General features: G+C 43.8%; 1 protein-coding gene and 1 pseudogene across 1 annotated transcript in view; both read right to left on the minus strand.

Annotated features, from left to right (window-relative positions):
• The window catches only part of COBL (cordon-bleu WH2 repeat protein), a 299,738-nt gene that overhangs the window by 231,257 nt on the left and 43,847 nt on the right, over positions 1-24,634 (minus strand).
• Positions 10,274-12,931, minus strand: LOC108584983 (annotated as a pseudogene).

Here is a 24,634-nt window from a genome sequence, read left to right on the forward strand (position 1 = left end):
GGTAATCACGGCTCTGCCCTCTTTCTGACGGGCCTGTGTCCACCCCACACCAAATAGCCTTGCAGCCAGAAAGTGATGGTACACACTCAGAGAACTCATCCTACAAGGTGGACTTTACAATTGCCAAAGCAGAGAAATTTTGCTCACCAATTTATTACTGTCAGTTGCCTATGCTATTATAATTATAAAATTTAATTAAATATTATGTAAACTGATGAAATTAAAGTTTGAAAATAAAAATAGTTGACAGTTTCAAGAAAACTTTGTAAAATGCTGTGGACAAATTTTATAAAGGCTATCTTTACTTTTTAAAAATATTATTTAATTGAGTGTGGGCAAGAAAACTGAAAATGACAAGAGTGGGAGGAATTATAAAAATACAGAAGCATTTACTTCTCAAATTTTTGAGTAAGTATCTTTTATTGTCCAGGTACTTTTAAAAAACAAACTGAAATTTTCAGTTCATATATTACTAAGATGGTTTACAAAGTTGTCCTTGAACCTTAAACACTGGACCCATATGGCCAAGCCATCATAAATAAAATAACTAAGGTATTATATAAGCTGAATGTAAGCTGGAGAAAGGTGGCAGTCCTTCACACACAAAGCTACAGATGCACGGCTTGTTGAGTGGAGATGGGCTAGATTTCAGCCCCTCTTGCCCCCTTGACTGGAAACCCTGATGCCGGAAAGCCCAAAAGACTGATACAGCAGCTCTGCCCACACACAAAAGAGGGGCCTCAGCCACATCAAAGAATTGGCAATAAACATACCTCTAAGTTTTCATTAAAATAACTAAGGTATTATGTGTTATATTTTATGGCTTCCTGCTTTAAATTACTATTGAAAATAACTGACCTATTTATGATGATTTTTACAGTGCTATTAAATCTACTTAATGATGATCATATTCTAATAATAGATAACAGTATACATTCTAAATTTTAAATAATCAATAACATCTCGAGCAGCAACTGTTAAAGGTCACCTGAGTGGCAGACGACTGGGGTCAAATCTGCAAATTAGAACACATAAAATATACTAAGAAAAGGACACCAAGAGAATGTATATGACATGCCAGGTATTTTGCTTCCTGTAAACTACATAGCTATTAACTCTAGGAGCTCAAAGAACAAAATATATCCAACACAATATTAGCTCATAATATTCCAGGGGAGAAGGTTGAATGTTAACAACTTTGTGTTACAGGAAACTGCTAGTAAGAGAGGATTCTGCGCCCTTGTTTCAGGACGCTGCCAGCTACACAAAGGTGTGACAACTTAAACCACCCATGTGTGATCATTCTCAAATGACCTCTGCCGAATGACTCACACGAAGCTGCCCTAGCTTACAACAGTTTAGATTCACTTAGAATTTATTTCTAACACTAGTTATCAAGATTTAGATCCATATCAAGATCCTTGAAGGCAGGAATCATATCTCTAAGTTATATTGCATTCTCTGTCCTTCATAGATTATTGTCTGGCATGGACATCATCGTTAATTGTACTGTCCCCACTGCACACCCAGATCACAGTACCAGACACACACTGTACACTCAACCAATATCTGTCAGATTGAACACACAGTGATGAGAAGCAATTGAAATTTTGAAGCCTAAAAGATGTTGAAAGATTGGTACAACGAACTACCCTCAAACTACTCCATGATCCATTTTCCCTTTCTATGCATACTTGCATGTGTATACACACACACACACACACACACACACTATTTTTGCTTTCTGAATCATTTGAAAGTTGCTGAGAAAACAGTACTGCACTCTAAAGTCCTTTAGCACATCTCCTAAGAGTAACAGCAGTCTCTACATAAGCTCAATACCTTTATCACACCTAAGAAAATAGGATCCCACATATAATTCAAACACAAACTTCCTCGATGTCCTTATGTGATCTTTTACAGCTTTTTTTTTTCAATCCAAGACACAATCAGGGTTCATGCACTGCATTTCTTTAGATCTCTTTAGAACACTCTCCCCTGTGTTTTTGTTCTGTTTTGTTTTTTATGACATTGGCTTTTTAAAAACAGCCTTATTGAGATATAATTCACACACCATATAATTCACCCATTTACACTGTACAATTCAATAGTTTGTCATATATTCACTGTGCTGCAGGACCATCACCACAATTTTAGACTCTTTTTATCACCCCCAAAGGAAATCCCAAACCCATTAGCATTAGCAGTCACCCCCCCTTTTTTCTTCCAATCTCCCCAGCCCTAGACAACCACTGATCCACTATTAATACTTTGCATCTCTATGGATTGGCCTGTTTTGGACATTTCACATAAGTGAAATCATACAATACGTATGCTCTGTGACTGGCTTCTTTCACTTAGCCTAATGTTTTGAAGGTTCATCCATGTGTCAGTACTTCATTGCTTTTACTGCTACCTAATAATTGTATGAATATATCACATTTTATTTATGCATTCAGCAGCTGATAGACATTTTAGTTATTTCTATTTTTTCGTTATAAGCAATGCTGCCATTAACATTTATGTACAAGTTTTTGTGCAGACATATGTTTTCACATGTTTCCACTGAGGAGTAAAATTCCTGTGTCATATGACAGAAGTCATGTTTAACATTTTGAGAAGCTGCCAAACAGTTTTTCAAAGTGACTGCACCATTTCACCATTTCCATAAGCAATGGATAAGGGTTTCCATTTCTCCATATCCTTGCCAATGCTTGTTACCGTCTTTGATTACGGCCATCCTAGTGGGTTTGAAGTGGTATGTCACAGTGTTTTTGACTTGGATTTACCTAATAACTAATGATATTAAACATCTTTTCATGAGCTTATTGGTCATTTGAATATCTTTTTTGGAGAAACGTCAGCAGAAATACTTTGGCCATTTTCCAATTGGGTTATTCATCTATTTAAAGTCGAGTTGTAAGAGTTCACAACTTCAGAACACATTCTGGATACAAGTCCTTAAGAGATAAGCGATTTGCACATATTTTGGATACAAGTCCTTAAGAGATACATAATTTGCAAATATTTTATCCCATTCTATAGGCGTTTTCACTGATGAAACGCCTGATGGTGTTCCTGAAGCACAAAAGTGTCTTTAATTTTTATGAAGTCCAATTTATCCGAGTTTTCTTTTGTCCCATGTGCTTTTGGTGTCATTTCTAAAAAGGCCTTGCCTAACCCCAACATCATAAAGATTTATTACTGTGTTTTCTTCTAAGACTTTTATTGTTTGAGTTTTTATATTTTAATCTATAATCCATTTAAAGTTTTGTGTATAGTATCAACAAGGAGTCCAACTTTATTGTTCTGCATGTGAATGTCCAGTTGTCCTAGCACCGTTTGTTAAAAAAGCTATTCTTTCCGCCACCGAATGCGGTTGGCGGTCTTGATGAAAATCATCAACTGACCATAAGTGTAAGTTAAGGGTGTATTTCTGAACTCTCTGTTCTGCTCCATTGTCCTGTCTATCCTTGTGCCTGTAATACACTTTCTTAATTACTGTAGCTTTGTAGTAAGTTTTGAAATCAGGAAGTATGAGTCCTCCAAGATTGTTTTAGCCCTTCTGGGTCTCTTGAATTTCCATGTGACTTTTAGGATCATGATACTGAGTTCTGTGAGGAGACTTCACTGCAGCTGTTTTGAAGAATACTCTCAATTTTTCAATTGTTTCTTCATAATTCAGATTAAAAGCTTTCTGGGGCAAGAACACTACAGAGGAGTATAGGTGATTTCTCCTAGCATCATACAAGGGCATAATATTGGCACATATTATCAGGTTGTCCCCAGCAGGAGGGGTTGAATTTAAGCAGTAGCTTAAGAGGCTGGCCTCTAGATTATTCCATTGTAATGGTTGTTTTCCCTTTTATAAGTAGTAGGTAATCTGTGAGATAATACCTGAGAACGCGTAAATATCTAATTCTCCAACAGTCTTTCAAAACCCAGTGATTTTATCACTCAAACATAATTCTTGTCTAGGTCAAGGCTGCAAAATGATGATTTTTAAAATGCATAATTTTAGCCAGGCACAGTGGTTCACACCTGTAATTGCAGCACTTTGGGAGGCCGAGGCGGGCAGATCACCTGAGGTCAGGGGTTCGAGACCAGACTGCTCAACATGGTGAAACCCTGTCTCTACTAAAAAATACAAAAATTACCCGGGTGTGGTGGTGGGCACCTATGTTCCCAGCTACTCGAGAGGTCGAGGCAGGGGAACCATTTGAACCTGGGAGGCGGAGGTTTCAGTAAGCCAAGATGGGGTCACTGCACTCCAGTCTGGGCAATAGACTCTATCTCAAAAAAATAATAAATAAATAAATATATAAAATGCATGATTTCTTCAGAATTTATTAAGCTGACATTATTTGAGTAACACTTCAGACTCCTGAATCTTTTAATTTAATATATTACAATCTATTAATACGATTATTCTTGCCAGCAGGAGACCCTATAGCCTACTCCTGGGTTTCTTTTTTTGACTTACTCCACAGGCCTTTGAACACCTTCTTGCTTTCTAGCACAGGATGCCCCAGGCACAACCTTGTCAAGATCTGTAATCTGCCATTTCTCCAAGGATCCATGTGGGAAACTGTAGTTAGTGTAATGGTTGGAAAGGTGTCATTGCTATTTACTTTACATTTATATTTATAGAAAGAGTGAAAAGGTGAGAGAATTCTCACTGCTTGTAGCCCTTCTTCCACAATTAGAACTTCCATTCCCAATAACATCAATGTATTTTATTTTTTTGTACCACCTACAATACCTACAAAATAATTGAAGCATTACAACACAACACCATTACCAACTATAATTGCACCAGGTAAATCTCAACAGTTCTTTGCCATTTCTTTTGTTCTTAAAATATGTTCCAATAAAGATACATGATCAGAAAACCGTTCAAAATTATCAGAATTACGTCTTTATTCCGGGCAGTTGTGTTATCAACTTTAGACAGTTAGATTCCTTTGTTTCTGTTTTTCCACTTTAAAATTTCCTTTTTTCAATTTTGATGGTATTCTGTTTTCTGAATATATAAACACTTGTGTAGTTCAAAATCAAAATTATATAACCAAGCCATATTCAAAGAAACCTAATTCCTATTTTTATGTTGAATACCTCATTCCCACACATCCTCATTCTTCCTTTTTTTTTTGAGTTGTTTTTCTTTGTCAAAAGAAAGCAAATATGTGTTTATTCTTGTTTTCTCCTCTTTCTTGCAAAAAGGTATACTATAAACAATTTCCATGTGCCCTCTTCGTTGACAATGATTACTGCAAATCACTCCATGTCAGTTCATAATGATTTTTCGCTTTCACTTTTATGGCTGACATAAAGTAACGTTCATAGATGAGGCGAGACTATGACCAAGCGTTTTTGAAAAAAAATGGAAGGATAAGAGGCGTCTGATCTCCGATGATTACACTGTAGTCCTTCCAGTACAGATGTATTATTTGTGCTAAATTGAGTCCTACATATAGACTTGTATATAAGGGAAAACACATTATTCACTTGCAACAAATAGACAAATAAAAACTACCTTCAACATCAAATTTAGAACTGAACTAAACCAAACCAAAACAAATTGGCCAATGTTCAAACAACATCCTGGTAACATGCACATATACCCCAATATCTGTCTTCCTTCCTTTTCTTTCCAACCCCCATTTTTCCATCTTCTTTGAGGTACAGGTGGCCCCCCAATCCTCTCCACCACTCTTCTCAATCAGATTCTAGAATGGTTGACTACCTAGAATTCTCTAGAAAGTGGCCTACTGAGTTCTTGTGAGTCCAGCAACCAAGATGCACTGATCTCTGTGAACGCCGGCTTTTTCATAAGCTCCACAGCCACCATCTGACCTCATGAAGGGGACTGCAGAAGGTGAAAAACACCAACCCTTGGGCAGTCGATTTCCATTTGTGTTACATTTTCTCGTGCTCTTCCTCAGACCTTATCACAGGGCTGAATAAATGTGATTGATGTATTGGTTTCTCAGTTGATTACTATTTAAAAGCTCTAACAGCATTTAAAAAGTTACATCTTATACCATACTTCAATCTGTATGTATCCCTTCTCACTTAATTAAAAAGTACGTTGTGGATAGTTCAAGCTGCCACCCAAACACATATTTCTGAAAGCTAAGTCACACTAAACACTAAATCACAGGATCCATGTGAAGCCTGAATCAATCTGAATATTTTACACTATTTCTAACCCTGCTATGTAGAATATGCAAGCTTCGCTTGAGTATAAACAAAAGTTTAAAATACATGATGTAATTAAGAGAAGAATAATCCTAGCGACCTCCTTCAGCTGTTATGAGGATAAAATGAGGAACTGCTGCCCGAGACACTGCTGGGCAACGTCATCAGTGTTAGTGTCAGAGACAGTAACATCCAACCCATTGTGTGACTCTAAAGATTCATTCTCTGGGAAACTCATCAACCACCACAACGCAGCCCTTCCTATATTTCCTCTTTATAAAATTATTAGGGACCAAACTAGAGAAACAGTGTGGAACAGTATCCTCCAAGGCTTCCTTCATTTGCAGTGAGACCACTTGCCTTTCATTCCCGCATCGTGCCCATCCCATGAGGGAGGGTCTGCATATTTGAAAGGCTGGAGGAACATGCTCAGAAGTTTGGCCAGGCCTGGGTTCACCCATGGAAGAGGACAAAGAAGGGGACTGAGCATACTCTAGCAATGACCAGTGGCTCGACTAGGAAAGTTCTCTGCTGAGATCACTTCCTCCTGGCAAAAACAAGGGCTCCTCAGGGCTTAGGGTGGAGAGCAGAGACTCAGGATGAATCATGGGCTGTGGTGAGCCAGGCACTCGGCGACCTCACATCAAGGTGGTATGCCGATGCAGGAGCAATGCAGGCCCTGAAGGTTGCCCCAACCGACACGGCCACTCAGCTGACCGACAAAACTCCAGCCCAGCCCCTGCTCTGTCCCCTAGATTGTGCAGAGTTTGAGAAGCCCAGCTCCTGAGGGCAAGGCCAGATCTCACAACCAGGGGTCTGGGGACCCAGGCCCGCACGTAGCCATCTCTCCACCAAAAGCTTGGCCTCTATTTTTACTCCTTGCTCTAACACACCCATGGTTAAAGGATTTCTGAAATGTGTTCTGGAATGCCGTGTGGCTCAGCTGAGACCCTGGATTCCATGTCACACTGCCCTAGCAGCTGCACTATCAAGCCCAAGCACAAAGACGAGAGTGTTTCCAGGCGGCCCACCCAAGACAGCAGTCCTTTAAATTGACTCCTCGTCATATTGCCCTGGGTACTTTAGCTGGCAAAGAACAAATTAGCATTCTCAATCTATATATACTGTAGCACACTAAATAAAGGGCTGGAGCCAAGGCACAAAAGGTCGGGCCATGAAATTCCCTGCAGGAGACCGGGTCCCACCATTCCACTCTCAGGCTCTTTGGAAAGCTGACGCCCAGGGCCACAAGCAAGTCTTTGTGTGTCAGGAGGGCCCACTGCTGGGGCTTTCAGTGCACACAATAACTCACAGGCTGTGTCCAATTTCAGAACACAACGAAGAGGCAATGACCACACCCACATGGGCCTGGGCTTTCACTCAGGAGTTCCTCATGAAAAAGCACCACGGAAGATGCCCAGGGGCAGCACCACTACTGGGATCCACATCCACCCAATCGCCCTAGTAGGGCCTCCAGGGCACTCCTGCAAGCGTCACGTGGTTTCACAGATCCCAGGCAGAAGCAGGGCCAGTGTTACTACCACCACCAGTGAGGAAATGAAAACCTGGAGAAGCCATGAGACTTGATGAAGGTCACCAACTGGCTAAATGATGACAGGTGCTCTTAATGAGAAGTTTTATTACCTCACTATATTGTTTTACTCAAAAATATTTCCTGTCTGACAGCTGCTTCCCGGATTTACTGTTTAAAGTGAGTAATTCCACTTTTCTTAGACATGAAATTTTACATATAGCACCAGAGCAGAGTTAAGGATTCCTTTACTAATTTTCCTTACTCATTTATTATATAAAATAGACACGAGACTTGAACAGGGAATGAGGAAGCCCAGAAGAGCAGAAACTAAACCAGTCCAGTGGAAGTGTCATGTATGTTGTTGCATAGCCTGCATTCCAGACTAGCAAGACAAGGCTCTGAGCTTCCTAGTGGTCATGGCAAAGATGAGATGCAAAGCCAGATTCAAAGCTCCCACATCTCAAGATAAAAGAAGACAGATCCAGAGAACCAGTGCCCCGCAGCCCTCATGCTGAAGACAAGGTGTGCAACAGTGAATTACGTCCCTAACAACGTGCCAAAAACAAAAAATACAAAGATGGTTTTCCAACAGTTGCTTCTCCCCTCAATAAAACCTACATCACACCAAGGCTCCATTCAGTAGAAGTCCTTAAATACAGAGACCAAACAATGCAGTCGAACATGCCATTCTTTTGGTTTGTCTTGACTGAGGATAAAACAACAGCATATCTAAAGGAAGTAGAGGAATAGAACACAGTGGACACATACACTGAACTGTGTCGGGCGCTACCACGATTTTACAAATCATGGAATTAATTTGGTATATCCAGAATACTGTTAAGCAATATGCAAAGGTTCATTCTGCATTAGAAAGGTAGGCTTATACACTTCAATGTTTAAGTTGAATATGCTTTCATTTGAGAACAAGTTACTTATTCTGGGATTATGTACATTTATAGATAAACCTATATATAAATATACATAATTTTACAAGATGTATACATAAAATATATTTCAGTTAAAATTATGTTTTCTAAAAATATTGCTAATATTTGGCATTAATCACACAAAATATGAAAGAATTTACACACTAGAGCCATTTTAATGTTTAGTAAAATAATCTGATCTTTAAAAAAAGAGATAGATTCACAAAAGCACTAAAATTTCACTCAGATTTTGATGAAATCTTCCCTATCTATTCCTATAAGACCTGCAATTAGGTATTGATAATCAATGAGGAAATGCTTTGATTAATGAAATTAAACTTTAAAGCTAAGCTTTAGGACACTGTGTATTTGCTCTAACAAAGAAAATGCATTATTTACTTACCTGTAATATAGTGTACTTGTTTGCTAATTTTTAAACTACTTTCCTGGAAATAAGATAGCTCTTTTCAAAATATACTTTTTATAACTAGAAGCAACACTTAATTAGTGAAGACAGTTATAAGTGACTACCGTAAACAAATTAAAAGAACCTGTTATTATTTAAAAGTGTATAACTCTTCAATGAATGGTTAAAAACATATACTTTTTTTGCTTTTTGAAGAGACAAGTGAACATTTATTTTTGTGTCTTTCTTCCTATGTATATTTCAAGTATTTTTCAAAACAAAGCCCCAGGAATCTCCAGATTCAATTATGTCCCTGGGCTTGGCTGATTGCTGCAGGAGTCTTAGGGAGCCTTATACAAATGCTAGAGTTACTCATTTACCCACGTTAAACCCTAGGACAGACCACACAACAAAGCAGGACTCCTTCCTCCATGGAATGTGCTGATTTCAGATGAGGCGGCAGCCAAGGTAGAAAACACTGGAATTTTTCCTTAGAACTGGACTGTGATGACAGGTGCTTGCCATGAACGTCACCTACTGTCTTTTCTTTGACCCTTCCTTTCCAGTTTTTGAAGATTAAGCAGGAAATAATCTTCTCTGAAGATACTTGATAAAAATTCCCCAAAAAAGCAAAAATATATGCTTCTACTGCATTGATAAAAATTTACTGCAGTGTGGCACCTAAAAGTAGTAACAACAGCAATAAAAAGTAATTTCAAAAAACGTTAAGATTTCTTCAGCAAAATAAATGATTCACATTTTCAAGTCCTTTTTGAAATCAGTTATTAATATTATTCCTTCCCCATTTCCAGCTAAATGACCACAGCAACACAGTTTTTTGCTACTCAACATCTTTAAGCCTGTAACTCTTAGGCTATGCATAGCCCGATGTCCTAATCAGGCATTCATTGCTCCCAGCAGGTCTCCATCTGTTAGTACCAGCCTCCTCTTTCCTTCCAATCTCAAGGTTACTCTTAATAGTAACCCCATCTCGGCCGAGCGCGGTGGCTCACGCCTGTAATCCCAGAACTTTGGGAGGCCCAGGCAGGTGGATCACTTGAGGTCAGGAGTTCAAGACCAGCCTGACCAACATGGGGAAACCCTGCCTCTACTAAAAATACAAAATTAGCCAGGTACAGTGGTGGGTGCCTGTAATCCCAGCTACTTGGGAGGCTGAGGCAGAAGAATCACTCGAACCTGGGAGGTGGAGGCTGCAGTGAGCCGAGATCATGCCACTGCACTCCAGCCTGGGCGACAGAGTGAGACTCCAGCTCAAAAAAAAAATAAAAAAAGAGTAACCCAATCTCAAGGTTACTGGTAGGAATACTAGTAACTGCAAAAAGAACTTTTAAGTGGCAAGGCATGGCCCATCAAAAGTCAGCCCAAGGGCAGTTTTCAGCCCTGCCTCACCTGGGTCTAGTTCAGCTGGTGGATGAACTGATTGATGTGTTCACCCCGACAGCCAGGTGAGCCCATCTCCTTGAAGAAGCCCACTCTATTTGTGGTAGCATGATGGGTCACTGAGAAGTGGAAAGGGCGCAAAAACCATGAGATCTCCTGGAAATGCTTCCCCAGGAAGGCAATTTCATGAATGAGGTCTTCCAAGCAAATGACACCAAACTTCCCCAGGTGCTCCTCATCACTGTGTCATCTGAGAAATGGACTTCTTCTTGACCTTGGTTCGTCCACGTTTCAAAATGAGTTTACAGGCAGACTTCAGATGTGGAAAACCCCAGGTCACATAAGTTTCCACTATACGCAGCATTTTTAGGTTCTGGGGGTTGACTTTTACAAAGACACCACTAAAAATTTTCTTCGGGCGAAGTCTTGCCATGGTTCTCTGCACCAGTAAACTCACGCCATTAATCCTTTCAATGCGTACAATAAAGGTCAAGGAAAGTTATCTGGCAATTCCAAGGCATGAGGTCTCACTTCTAGTCGTCTGAGACGCATCTTGTCACATTTCTGCCACCAGGAATCATATAAGAATGATTCCAGTCACTTAACCTGAGCCCTTTCCCTTTCCTCTGCTCCTTCTTTGCCAAAAGTGCCTGCTTCACCTGGGTGGCTCTGAGGACTTGACAAGCCTTCCTCTTTTTCAGGAGATTTTCTGGAACTAAAGGGATTTTCCTTTGCTTTTGCTCCGTCATCTTTCTAGAGTTGTAGCTACTGATCATGCGCAACCTTACCACATGGGGAAGATGGTGCTCGCTCTATCAAGACCGTATACTACTTTTAAAGATCTAAAATAAATTATGAAGTGGCTCTTGTCTATCTCATTTATAGAACAGGATAATATGTGAAGTTTGCATTGAAAATAAAAAGGGAGAAAGATCACATGACTTGCATTCATCCTTTCATTCACTCAAAAGATATTTACTATTTCTCTTCCATGGGTCAGTATCTGGGATAGATTCTGAACATGCACAAATGCGGATGACAGGATCCCTCCCTGATGCAAGTCCACCTCTGGTAGGAACCACAGAAAAACAAACACAAGACACCAAGGCTTGTGCCATGAGAAAGGCTCACATACAATGCTCGTGGAGCTCCAGATAAGAGCAGATGCTCTTTCTAGGAAAGAGGGTGGTGGCCTGAGGGGACAATCCTGAGGCACTGGTTGAGCTAAGTGTTGTAGAATGGGATAAGGACATGTCTAGCAGAAGGAAGGGTCTCTACAGGAGAAGATAGGAAAGGTTGTGGGATGTGTGAAGAACTGGGATTGCAGGTAAGCTGCAGCTGGGGCCTGACAGTGTACAGCAGGGCAGCCACGGAAAGGGTGCAGGGACTAGGCAGCAGAGCCTGGATCTTATCCCAGAGGTGGCAAAAACCCACAGAGGACTCCAGGCAGGGCAATAACAAGATGGCACTTACATTTAGCCATGACTTCTCTGGAGGGATAAGGAAGGTGGGCTCAGATCACATCCTGCCTTTCCCCAAAACATTCTGAGGGCATCTCATGAACTTTATAAACCTCCACACCCCTTCTCCATTGCCCACCTCTCCTGCTTCACCTCCAGCCATTCTCCCTAGCGCCCCACTACTCCTGCCACACTGTCTGATTCCTGCTGCTCACACACACCAAGCTCAGCCCCACTGCAGGAGATGTGCACATGCTGCTACACACAGTAGACGGCTTACTCCTCTCTTCACTGAGGTCCATGTACAGCAAAACCTCCTCAAAGAAGCTCTCCTGATAGCCCATCCAAAACCACAGCCCTTGGCCGGGCACAGTGGCACACACCTGTAGGAGGCGGAGGTTGCAGTGAGCCAAGATCGCACGCCACTGCACTCCAGCCTAGGCGACAGAGCAAGACTCCATCTCAAAAAAAAAAGAAAAAGAAAAAGAAAAACTGCAACCCTTTGTAACTCTCTTTCAACTCATTATCACTTCCTGAAATTATACTTTATATTTATTTATTTACTCTCTATCTCCTCCACTAGAACATAATGTATCAGAGTTGCAGGGAGACCTCACCTGTCATATTCATGGCTGGATTCCCAGGGCATAAAATGCTGGTGAGTAGAAGGCCCACAGTAAATATCTGTGCAATGAATGAACGAAGGTGAGAATAGAGTCGAAAGCTACTGCAAAACACAAAACATCAATGGTGATTTCAGCTGAGCTAACAACACAGCAGTGTGATGAGATGTTTGGTGGAGAGTTGATGCACCAGGGAGGGAATGGAGGAATCGGAGGTGATGCCTGACAGGGAGGATGCACCAAGCCCAGTTGTATGGGCCCTGGAGGTGTCGAAAGAAGGCAGCCTGAGGGGCCAGGCGCAGTGGCTCACGCCTGTAATCCCAGCACTTTGGGAGGCTGAGGCGGGCAGATCACCTGAGGTCAGGAGTTTGAAACCAGCCGTGATCAACATGGTGAAAGCCCTGCTATACTAAAAATACAAAAATTAGCTGGGAATTGTGGCATCTGCCTTACTAGGGAGGCTGAGACAGGAGAATCACTTGAACCCAGGAGGTGGAGGTTGCAGCAAGCCAAGATCGCACCACTGCACTCCAGCCTGGGCAACAAGAGCAAAACTCCATCTCAAAAAAAAAAAAAAAAAAAAAAAAAAAAAAAAAGAAGGTGGCAGCCTGAGGAACGCTGAGTTCCAGGTTCTGTGAGGCATCCTCTGGGCAGGCAAGTCCAAAGCTGCTCGGGAGAGGTGCTGGGATGGAGCTGCAGAGGGGTGAGCCCGTGCTGATCGTGCAGGAAGAACGTGGCCAGTGGCAGCGCTCCTGCCGGGCTCACCGCACTCACCGCACAGCAGCCATGGCTGGCTCCAGGCACAGAGCCAAAGTGGAGTCTGACAGTGGCCCAGCCCCAGGAGGCCACATCCTCGAGGAGAACATAAGGCAGAAGAAGAGGTGCAGGAGAGGGGCACACCTAGGAACCCAAATGTCTCAAGCAGGGGCAGAGGAGGGGCAGTCTTCAAAGGAGCCCCAGGAGGTGACAGGAAAGTGAGGAGGGAGCCCCTGGCTGAGAAGGTCAGAAAAGGAAGTTTCCGGAAGAAACCATGTCAGAGTCAGAAACTGAAGAGAGAAAGTCAGTAAGACAAGACGGACAGTTCCACGGTGAGGTGGACGTGGGAAACGACTCCTGTGACTCAGGACTGGGTCTGAGACCCTCAGGGAAAATGGCCTGGTTAGGACAGCCGAGCAAGAGCGCACAGGAAGACTGCACCGGGAAATCATGACAGGCAGCACCAAGTCGCCATGCCTGCAAACCAACAGGGCACTGACGGCGACATTTGCCATGTAGTCACCATCACATGGACGTCTGGGGCAAACAATCAAAGTGATTTACATGACAGATGTGTGTGAAGACATGCCAGTATTAAAGCATGAACCAGGGGCCAGGGAGTTGGTCCCAGGGCAGTCTCAGTGGCTGTGGAGTGAGTGCTGGGATACAAGCATGAAGAGGGCAATAATGAAGAAGCTGTCCTTCCCTCACTGCCCACCCCCTACCAGCAACCCCTGGCAGGAGGCAGGGCAGGGCCCAGAGGCAGCAAGACCCACTTGCCAGGAGCCTCGGAACTGGAACCGGAAGCAGCCCTGAGCTGCGTCTGGAAAAAGGAGTCAGTGTCCAGCAGGTGAGTTGGGCAAGGTGAGGCACCGACTAGCCTCGTCTCCATGCCAGGGTGGGTAGAACTGAAATCAGTGAGCCCCTGACGCGATGTCAGGAGACATGGAGGTATCGCCAGTCACATTCTCATTAATAGCAAAGTGGTGCTGTGTGGAGTTGGGGAGTTCCCCCCAGCTCACTGGAAGCCCCCACAAGCCGAGGGCAGCCCTGGGAGCGGGTCCTGCCTGTGAACAGCACCTGTCATCTACACTGCACTGGGGAAAGGTGCAAGAGACACCCTCTAGCCCCAGGCTTCTGTGAGCGAGAGCACGTGGGCCAGGAGGGCCCACGAGGTCTCACGCTCACTCCCACGTGTGAGAAGGAGGGAGCAGATGGATTGTTTTAAGCAGGAAGATAAATGGTCAGCAGGATATGTTTCACAAATCGCTTTTGGCAGCAATATGGGGGGTGGATAAGGAAAGCAGGAGGCTGGAGGAAGGAAATCAGAAGAGCATTTCAGGAGCCCCGGAAAGTGCTGGCAAGGGCCTGAGCCAAGAACCAAGACAATAAAACAGTAAAAAAAGAAAGCTTTTTTTTTCCCCACACAGTGGGTGAAGGTCCCCACTTTGGTGGGGAATTATGGAGCCCACACCTGAGTGCTTTCATTTGAAGCTTTAGTACCTGGGAGGATGAAGAGCTCCCAGGAGTGGCTGTCCAGCTCACTGGTTTCAGCACCAGCAGTCTTGACCATAAGTTCAAGGGCTGCCCAGCAAGGCCTTGGAGAGAGAACCAGCCAGACTGGTTTTATTGGATTGTGCTGCCGATAATGACACAATGTCACTAACACTTTCTTGGCAACTAGCAAATATTTTGATATGATTCCTATACAAAAACAGTTTACATAAGGAGTATGATCCCCATTTCAAATAAGGCCAGGAGATAACTAAAGTTGATGGAATGCTAACCATGAGTTTGGCACTGTGGTAGGTTCATAGTGTCCCAACCAGTTTTCATGACAGCTCACAAGGGAGGTGCTGTTACTCCACTTTTATAGAAGATGAAACTGAAACCTAGATTATGTTGCTGTCAAAAGACAACAAAACTAGTGAGGAAGACTGCCAGGATGCCGGCCCAGGTCTATCTGAGCTTGGTCCCTCTGAGATGCTTTCTGTATCCCAATCGCAGCCCCCAAGCCTCAGAACTGCTGGATCAAAACTGCAGGCAAGGAAGAGTGGGTGCAAAAGCCCATGTGTTGGGGATCTGTTCCTCACAATGGCAGGGTAGAAGGGGCTCAAACATTCTTCCTTTAGGGGCCTGGCTGAATAAGCCAGGATGCAGCCATACAGGGCACAGAGAATGAGGACACCTCTACGTAAGAGTTAGATGTTTTACATAATTGCAAAACAAAATATAATTAAAAAGCAACCCCTGGCCAGATGTGGTGGCTCATGCCTGTAATCCTACCAATTTGGGAGGTCAACACAGGTGGATCACCTGAGGTAGGAGTTCGAGACCAGCCTGGTCAACATGGCGAAACCCTGTCTCTACTAAAAATCCAAAAATGAGCCGGGCATGGTGGCACTCGCCTGTAGGAGGCTGAGGAAGGAGAATCGCTTGAACCCGGGAGGTGGAGGTTGCAGTGAGCCAAGATTGCACCATTGCACTCTAGCCTGGGCGACAGAGCAAGACTCCATCTAAAAAAAAAAAAAGAAAAAAAAAGCAGCCCCTAACGTTTGAGGAAAAATGAACTAAATGCTTTTAAATGCACATTGATAACATCAAAACCCACCAGCTGAAGTAGAGGGCAAGTGGGTTTTATGATGAAACAAAATACACCATGTTAAAGTGTACACCAAAGGTTAATTATATTGTTCTCTCTCATACATATGTGCATACGAAATTAGATTTCATATCTATAGGAAATATCCCATAAATATATTCCATTTTGAACTGTGGGATGGAAGAGGCCTTAGATGTCAAGTGTAGCTTCCTTCTCATCCCAGAACGCCCAGAGGCCTCTGGCCCTCAGTAGGTCACTCATGCTCACGTTTCCAATGTGAAGGCCTCCTGAAGGGGCATGCAACAGCAGCCCGATGCCCGACAACCAGTGGCAGCACTTCTGATGCCCCACTCAAGAAAGTCTACACAGCAGAACCCCGGGGCATTTCTGACCCCTTTCGGTGTGTGTTCCCAGTCCTTTAACCGTGTGCTCATCTGTTTCAGCCTCACTGCAGCTTTACAAGGCTAGTGCCACATCTGCATCCACACCTGCTTTCAAAGACCTGGGAAAGCAGGTCGGGGTTGGGAGTTAAATAGCTCTGGAGAGGGAAGAAGCAGAAGAACTGGGTTCCAGAGAAACCCACACCCACCAGGCAAACTGCCACCAGGCTTAGGGCAGAAGGCTCCTCAGGCTGGATGGGGACGGGCTGTACCTCTGCTCTAGCAAGGTCACAGGTGGAGATGAGGCAGGTTGTTTGCAGCCCTGGGAACAGAACTTATCTCAGTCCAAAGATCCAAAACACATATGCACAGAGGGCAGTGAAAGGGAGAGCATGCCCCTCAGCCAGGGCCACCCGCAGAACCCCAACCAGGAGAAAGCCCTGGATGACGAGATACCTGAGGTTCCCAGAGGGGAAGGAGAGGTGGGTGGGTGGGCTGGCTTCTCCGGACACCTGTCCCTGCCAGGGCGGCCTGTGCCTGTTCCTCTGCAAACCCTCCCTCCCTGCCCTGGCTCTCAGGCTTCTATGACAGGCTCAAAGTCCATGTGGATCAACTGTCCCCGTGGACTGGCAGATGTTTTGCCACATAAAGTGTACATAAACTCACATTCTAAAGAAACAGCCATGCGCGATTTCCATTACACCGCTGAATTTATAACAAAAGTTACAGCCAGATGTGATCCTGTGGATTGATGTTTCCCTACCATTTTTTTTTTCAACTCACAATTCCTTTCACGGTAATACACAACTTTAAAAGCCCCCTGGGATTAACATAATATTTAGTAATATTCATTACACAGAAAGGCAAATTTTGATGTTTTAAAGTAATTAGTGACACACGCTGTTAAAACATTTTAATTTTGTAAGAAACAATCAGATGTGGGCAAATTAATTACAAAACAATAAATTATTTCATCTTCTGCATGGACACTAAATATATAGTAAAATATAGATGGTAATCTAACTGTCTTATAGGCAAAAGCTGCTGTCATTAACTTAATTTCTGACTTTTTAGTTTTGCTTTAAAGATCAACTGATTGCCGGGTGCGGTGGCTCAAACCCATAATCCCAACATTTTGGGAGGCCGAGGCAGGTGGATCACCTGAGGTCAGGAGTTTGAGACCATCATGACCAACATGGTGAAACCCCATCTCTACTAAAAATACAAAATTAGCTGGGTATGGTGGCACATTCCTGTAATCCCAGCTATTCAAGAGGCTGAGGCAGAAGAATCGCTTGAACCCAGGAGGCAGAGGTTGTGGTGAGCCGAGATTGGACCACTGCACTCCAGCCTGGGCCACAAGAGCGAGACTCCATCTCAAAACAAAACAACAAAAAACGACAAAGTGAGAAACGGCGTTTCTGGCTGCTGCTTGCAAGTACTTCCACACAAATAACATGGCATGTGCAAGGGCTGACTCTGTTTCCCACAAATGGATGGAAGGAAAGGACTCTAGGACACAAGCACCCACACACAGTTTTTTTCCGACATGTTTTTTGAGTGCTACGGACACCTAGACCAAGAAACCTAACATTTTTATTAAGATAACCCAATTCAGGGTTTGGAGGAGTTGCCCTTGGGAGGAGTCCCAAGGCAAATTTGCAAAATGAATCCCATCTTTACATTCTCTATTAACTTACATTTTGACATCAATGCCCCTTTGCTTCTTAATAACATACGATTACAAATAAAAACCATATAAAATTGTATCATGGTCAGGATTTCCACAGGGCTTTGCGATAAACCCAAAACGTATCAAATATACCCTCCCAATTTTTAGAAATCTCCACTCACCACCACTCTCCCACCACATAAATACAGAGGCCACGCAAAGGCCCATGCTGGAAGAAAAACCTCAAACAAAAATAAGTATCTCATTTACTTTGATTTTTCAGTAAATAAAAATCTGAAACCCTTGTTATTTCTACATTTTTAACAACGCCAAACCCGGTACCCTTTCCCAACCCCCTGCTGTGAAAACCTTCATGAAAGATTTTCCTCTATTCAGGCATGCACTCTGGCCTGAGGAGCGCCAGGCCCTCTGAGGCACACAGATGAGCCAGAACAAAACCAGCGCAGGGCCTGACTCACAGCCACCTGCACTGGTGAGCAGGGGCTCAAGAAAACCTCCACAGCACAGCCCCATCCGCAAAGACTTGAGGCCTCTACTTCCGATTTCGTACATTCATTTATTTGTATTTTATATACATATATATAACTAGTATATTGAGAGTATATTATACATGTTACTAGTATATTGAGAACACTACAGACATTACACACAAAAAAAGAACTTTGCTTTTTTGTCATTGTTTGTTTGTTTTTGAGACAGGGTTGCACTCCATCACCTAGCGTGGAGTACAGTAGCGCGATCTCGGCTCACTGCAGCCTCCACATCCAGGGTTCAAGCGATTCTCATGCCTCAGCCTCCAAGCAGCTGGGATTACAGGCACCTGCCACATGCCCAGCTAAGTTGTATTTTTAGTAGAGGCGGGGTTTCATCAGGTCGCTCAGGCTGGTCTCGAACTCCTGACCACAAGTGATCTGCCTGCCTCGGCCTCCCAAAGTGCTGGGATTACAGGTGTGAGCCACCACACCCGGCCACAAAAAGAACTTTGGAAAGAATACAATAAATATTATCTTCCCAAATTTATTCATTTCCTCCTTATCCCAAATGGATCACGAAGCACACATGGGGGCCCATACCTCCACTGTGGAGACCACAGCTCTAATACCTCATCAAGTGGAAGATCCCTGCCCTGGTATCTGGTATTGGTGGTAGAGATGAGGACTGGACAGCCTTCCTCCCTCCTACCCTGCAGGCGCCATGTCCGCTGCGGGTGTCCTCAGTTCCATGTGCCATCTGGGGCACTGTTCTTGCCCACTCTCAATAAAGAAACCTCTTCCTCAGGACTCCAGGAAGGCAAATACGTAACCAGGAATTTTATTACGAATGAGTGCTACAACAGATCCAGGACTGGTAGACAGCATCGTCAATACTCCCAGTCATCTGTCTAAAAGGAAAATGCAATCAATGCACCCTGCACCATGGTAACCCTTCACTGTGGGAAAAATCGCCTCTGCCAACGTTCTGCCCTCTGGACCCTCAAGCTCCTACACTAACAGCCTCACTATCCACCCCCTGGACACTTCCACCCACTAGACAATTCCCCCTCAAAAAGTCTTTCCTACCACTCTTCCTGTGATGCTGATGAACGCTGAGCAGAAGAGTTACTAAGCACTCACTCTGTGCGAGGCACTGTTAGATATGTTTAAGGCACGTGATCTTCACAGCCCTGCAAAGCAGGTGGATCGTAGAGTAATTCCCTTTTGCAGATGTGGAAATAAGAACACAGGTGTCTTAATCAGGCTCCCCAGCTGGGCACGGTGGGTCATGCCTGTAACCCCAGCATTTTCGGAGGCCAAGGCAGGTGGATCACAAGGTCAGGAGTTTAGGACCAGCCTGGCCAATATGGTGAAATCCCGCCTCGACTAAAAATACAAAAATTAGCCAGGCATGGTAGAAGGTTCCTGTAGTCCCAGCTACTCAGGAGGCTAAGGCAGGAGAATCACTTGAACCCGGGAGGCTGAGGTTGCAGTGAGCCGAGATCACGCCACTGCACTCCAGCCTGGGCGACAGAGTGAGACTCTGTCTCAAAAAAAAAAAAAAAAAAAAAATTCAGGCTCCCCAGAAGACACAGCTGGAGCTGGAACAGCTGTGCCAGCCCTTTAAAATGGAGTGCACCCCAGGGAAGTGAGGGTGATGGAGGGAGGCCAGCCAAAAGGCACCAGCACCCAGCCACCCGCTGCAGCAGGCTCTGTATAGCCGCTGTGTCCCCAAGCACTCCTGGGGTGGGGAGTGCTTCTGTGTCCAAATTGCAGCCCCCCACCAAGCCTCAGAATTGCTGGATCAAAACTGCAGGGAAGGAAGGATGGGTACAAAAGCCCATGTGTTGGGGATCTATTCCTCACAATGGCAGGGCAGAAGTGGCTCAAACATTCTTCCTTTAGAGGCCTGGCTGAATAAGCCAGGATGCAGCCACACAGGGGACAGAAAACTGCATGGCAGTGGGGTCCTAAGTTACATCATGCATCAGTGACCCAGGAAAGAAGGAGATGGGAGGCCAGCGCTTGTCATGCCGTGCTGCTGGTGAGCGGCACAGGGCCTAGACACAGCTGCCACGCAACGTCCCTCACCTCCAGAGTCCAGCACTAGGCAGGTCTGCGTGGCGCATCAGCAGGACGTAGGGGGCAGAGGTGTGCTCAGGAGCGTGGGCTCCATGTCACAGCCCTGCCCCTGCTCCGGCCTCTGCTCTCCTTGCCAGTGGCTGCTTCCAGGTAAACACACAAGACACACTCGGCTTAAACCAGAGGACAGCAAAAGCCACAGCCACTTGGTTTCGCCATAAGGACCCTTTACTTTATGAAGGCCAGAGTGAAGAGAGGGAAACGGCTTTTCTAGAGGTTCTTTATAGATCCTTTCTATTAGTTTGCTCAGCCTCAATTGGAAAATTGATGTTCACAGTTACACCAATGCTCCTCATTCAAGAATCCCTGGTCAAGAGACAAGAGGTGCTCTGTCTCCCTGACTGAGGACGTGGCAGGAGAAGGCACCAAAGAAAACCCTGAGCCTGCTGGCGGCCGTACTGACACAGGGAATAACACCCCCACCTGTGCACAGCTTCTCTTTCCTCTAGCTGAACTTCATCAAGTCAGCAAGTTAAGAAAATACAGAGGCTCTGCAAAGTTCCCAACGGACATGTTTTCATATGCAGTCTATTTATATGCCCTGAAATGGACTCAGGTTCTAAAGCACCTGTGTTGTTGCACGAGCACTTTTGCCAGGTATAACCTGTGACAGGAGCTGAATCTGGACACCTGTCTGAGCACACAGGGCTTGGCTGGAGCAAAATAAAATGCACCCTTTTTAGAAAGAAATAGAAGATGTTTACTCTAGAAAGATTTCTTTCTACAGCCCAAATATAGCACAACTCAGAGCCAAGACTGGCTCTGAGGTGCTGAATAGCGGTAGTTCCATTCAAGAAAGATTTCAAAACAAGATCTCCTCCAAAGACGCAAATTCTTGGTTAGAGTCCTGAATTTCCTCAATATGCTCATTCATTCACATACTTATGATGTGCCTACTACGCGCCAGGCAGTGTTCTCAGGAGCCTCGTGGGGAAGAGAGGGTAAGGGAACGTAGGGTGAATTTTGGCAGAAGACAAAAACATCCGGCTTCCTTACACTTAAATCATTTTTAAAAGAGACAATGCTTTTCACTGGATAAACAGATAATGCAAATACAAATATTCCTGGGAGAGATAACATAAATTAAATCACCATCATCAGATACTACCTTGAGATTGGAGTTTAAAGGCAGAATATTTCTAGAGAAAACAGAGGTGCTAAAAGGGGAAATAATAAATATGGAAACAAAAGTTATGCAAATAGAGTTCTGAAAGACCCAAAGGTCTTTTTGTGTCAAAATTGACTTGATGGTAATTTACTCAATAATTACTATGTGCCTAAAATACATTTTATTATTCGACTTAAAAAAAAATCAAAACCAAAAAAAAAAAAAGCCAAGAAATCAGATTTTAGAAATCTACAAGTATGTATGTTTGTTCCCAGCACATAGTACTGAAATATTAACTTCTTTTGTTCAATTTAATTATTCCTATACAGACAGTAGGGGGCCCATGAGCTAGGGAGTGTGGACAAGCCAGTCTTTCTCCTCCGCATCAACCTAAATCCTCTTCATCCTTTAGGGTCTGCACAGGCCCTGCTACTCCCAGGAATGCTTGGGACAGGCCGCCAGGCCTGGTGCATCTCCATGCTGGGGAGTCTGTGCATTGTTTCACCAGCCTCAGTGCGTGTCAGTTGTCCATGGCTGCTTCTTCCATATAACAGCAGGGTTGAGGCATCACCAGAGACACAGGGATGGCAAAACTGAAAATATCTGCTGACTCCTGACCCACAGGATAAAGCAGGAAAGTTTGCAGGGCACACCATACTCTCCTGAACCTGAACCTAGACTGGCTCCTGCTCAATGTACCACTTCATTCCACGCTTTCCTCATTGCTCCTTGTAAACCCACTGGCTGGTTCTTGGAGCTGGTGGGCTACTCTTTAGTAAGCCCCATCACTCCTGTTCTCACCAGTTTGGGGATACTCTCACTAGGAGGCAACTGCATTATCCCCAAACTGCTTATGTCAGTCATGGTTAACTGTTTTAATCCCGCTAGTTAATTTTACAGAAGGTAATGGGTGCACAGAAAAAGCACAGCATGAGTCTCATGAAACCTACATTAAATATTTAAGAAAAACAAAGGTGAGTTGCTTTAAAAAATGAGTAAAGCAATAAAAGTTTACTTAGGTGATGGAGAGGAAACTGAAAAAGACTGAGGAGGGGGAAAAAAATCATCAGTTCCAGGATTCTGCACTCAGATTTTAATCACAATTGTTTGTATGCTCTTAGTCGGCTTTAAAGAAACTGAAACCAGTCAGACACAGTGGCTCACACCTGTAATCCCAACACTTTGGGAGACCGAGGCAGGAGGATCACTTGAGGTCAGGAGTTTTAGACCAGCCTGGCCAACATGGTGAAACTCCATCTCTACGAAAAATACAAAAATTATGGGCATGGTAGCGTGTGCCTGTAATCCCAGCTACTCGGGAGGCTGAGGCAGGAGAATCACTTGAACCTGGGAGGCAGAGGCTGCACTGAGCCAAGATCGTGTCACTGCACTCCAGTCTGGGTGACACAGCAAGACTCTGTCTCAAAATAAACAAACAAACAAACTGAAACAATGAATTCTGGACATGGCCCTCTATCAAAAGATTGCTCAATACATGTAAATGCATATTTTTTAAGCATTTAATGTTTTAAACTCACTCATTTAACTAAGTGTGCAATCCTCAGTGCCAATCGGCACATAAATGGTTTCTACCATTGCAAGTTTCAGTTCCCTCTGCTCCCTGTTGTTTCGTGCAAGTACACCCCACTCAAAGTATGATTTTTTTCCAGTAGGCTGGATTTTATCCCCATTTTGCAGATTATAATACTGAGTTTGGGTTTTAGTAACTTGGCAAGGTCTCTCAACTCATAGTGTATGTTTCATCCCAGGCGGTCTGATTCCAAGAGGCAATCCTCATCAACTACTCTATTATTCTCACTCCAGGGAAGCCAGAACTACAAAACAGTTAAAATTAGAAGAATCGTCAATATTTATCTCCCTATTTAACACTCCATCATGGGCAATGCAAGAAAAAAATCATTTAAATTTGGAGCTTTAAAAAGGAAAATTCAGAATATTGGGAACATGCACACTTAGGAAAGAAACTAATCCACGGCTCTTCAAGTTCCAATCTAGATCTGAAAATATCAGTGAAATTGTGCTCGGACCTCTAAAACACTCAAAGAGGCAAAGGGCTGCACAAATTGGACACACAGGGCCTGAGGCATTTCTTCAAATGATGTTTTTCTGGCATTTCCACACCAATGCCTGTACTTTGGGAGTCTCCTCATGTCTGCATTAAAGCCCAAGACAAGCCAGTGGGCTAAGACATGTAATTCATGATTCTAGTGTCACAATTCTGCTCTTATCTGCAGGTAAAGACAACTTAATAGTATTGAGGTCCAGTCATTTCTCCCCCTCTTTATGTCTGAGTTTTAATCTATGGAACACAATATCAACAACAACAACAAAAACATCATTCTCTTCTTTAGGAATAAAAGTCAAATAATAGGCCATTGGAAAGTTACCTCAAAGCCAGGAGTGGTGGCTCATGCTTGTAATCCCAGCACTTTGGGAGGCCAAGGTGAGAGGATCACTTGAGGTCAGGAGTTCAGGATCAGCCTGGACAATATGGCGAAACCCCGTCTCTACTAAAAATACAAAAATCAGCCGGGCATGGTAGTGTGCGCCTGTAATCCCAGCTACTTGGGAGGCTGAGGCAGGAGAATCGCTTGAACCCAGAGGCAGAGAGGTTGCAGTGAGCCGAGATCGTGCCACTGCACTCCAGCCTGGGCAACAGAATAAGACTCCATTTCAAAAAAAAAAAAAAAAGAAAGAAAAAAGGAAAAAAAGTTATCTCAAAATACGAATCTGCATACTTTGTGAATTTTTAATGTATATTCTAGCTTGTTACAAAGGTACGTGGGGCAAACAGCAGCTATCACTATCTAAAATTCCTCATTTACCAAAAACAAACAAACAAACAAACAAATCCATATCTGCAGTGACATTCCTAAGGAAATCATCACTGACATCAGGGAATGAAGGC

Source organism: Papio anubis, chromosome 4, assembly GCF_008728515.1.
Source record: "Papio anubis isolate 15944 chromosome 4, Panubis1.0, whole genome shotgun sequence".
NCBI lineage: Eukaryota > Metazoa > Chordata > Mammalia > Primates > Cercopithecidae > Papio > Papio anubis.